The sequence below is a fragment of the Sciurus carolinensis genome, chromosome 1 (assembly GCF_902686445.1).
Source record: "Sciurus carolinensis chromosome 1, mSciCar1.2, whole genome shotgun sequence".
Classification (NCBI taxonomy): Eukaryota; Metazoa; Chordata; class Mammalia; order Rodentia; family Sciuridae; genus Sciurus; species Sciurus carolinensis.
Genome location: NC_062213.1, coordinates 164,573,422 through 164,575,047, shown reverse-complemented (window position 1 = coordinate 164,575,047; position 1,626 = coordinate 164,573,422).

Sequence of the window (1,626 nt, the reverse complement as noted above, 5' to 3'; positions counted from 1 at the left end):
GGGGGAACGCTTTCAGTTTTTCACCATTTAGAATGATATTAGCCATGGGCTTAGCGTAGATGGCCTTTATAATGTTTAGGAATGTTCCCATTACCCCAATTTTTTCTAGTGTTTTGAGCATGAAGGGATGCTGTATTTTATCAAATGCTTTTTCTGCATCTATTGAAATAATCATGTGATTCTTAACTTTAAGTCTGTTGATATGGTGAATGACATTTATTGATTTCCGAATGTTGAACCAACCTTGCATCCCTGGGATAAAACCCACTTGATCGTGGTGCACTATCTTTTTAATATATATTTGTATGCGATTTGCTAAAATTTTGTTGAGAATTTTTGCATCGATGTTCATTAAGGATATTGGTCTGAAATTTTCTTTCCTTGATGTGTCTCTGTCTGGTTTAGGTATCAGGGTGATATTGGCTTCATAGAACGAGTTTGGTAGGGTTCCCTCCTCTTCTATCTCATGGAATAGTTTGAGGAGTATTGGAATGAGCTCTTCTTTAAAGGTTTTATAGAACTCGGCTGAGAACCCATCTGGTCCTGGACTTTTCTTTGTTGGTAGGCTTTTGATGACCTCTTCTATTTCATTGCTTGAAATTGGTTTATTTAAGTTGTGTATGTCCTCCTCGTTCAGTTTAGGTAGTTCATATGTCTCTAGAAATTTGTTGATGTCTTCAAGGTTTTCTGTTTTGTTGGAGTATAGATTTTCGAAATAGCTTCTAATTATGTTTTGTATTTCACTCGTGTCTGTTGTGATGTTTCCTTGTTCATTCCGAATTTTAGTAATTTGAGTTTTCTCCCTCTTTCTCTTTGTTAGTGTGGCTAAGGGTTTATCAATTTTATTTATTTTTTCAAAGAACCAACTATTTATTTTATTAATTTTTCCGATTGTTTCTTTTGTTTCGATTTCGTTGATTTCGGCTCTGATTTTAACTATTTCCTGTCTTCTACTACTTTTGGTATTGGTCTGCTCTTCTTTTTCTAGTGCTTTGAGCTGTAGTGTTAACTCGTTTATTTGTTGATTTCTACTTCTTTTTTTGAATGCACCCCATGAAATAAATCTTCCTCTAAGTACTGCTTTCATAGTGTCCCAGAGATTTTGATATGATGTGTCTTTGTTCTCGTTTACTTCTAAGAATTTTTTTATTTCCCTCCTGATGTCTTCTGTTATCCATTCATCATATAATAGTGTATTATTTAGTCTCCAGGTATTGGAGAAGTTTCTGTTTTTTATTCTGTCATTTATTTCTAATTTCAATCCATTATGATCTGATAGAGTACAAGGTAGTATCTCTATCTTCTTGTATTTACTAACAGTAGCTTTGTGGCATAAAATATGGTCTATTTTAGAGAAGGATCCATGTGCTGCTGAGAAGAAAGTGTATTCATTCTTTGTTGGATGGTATATTCTATATATGTCCGTTAAGTCTAAATTGCTGATTGTGTTGTTGAGATCTATAGTTTCTTTATTCAATTTTTGTTTGGACGATCTATCCAGTGATGAGAGAGGTGTGTTAAAATCGCCTAGTATTATTGTGTTGTGGTCTATTTGATTTCTGGAATTGAGAAGGATTTGTTTGACGTACGTGGATGAGCCAATGTTCGGGGCATAGATATTTATGA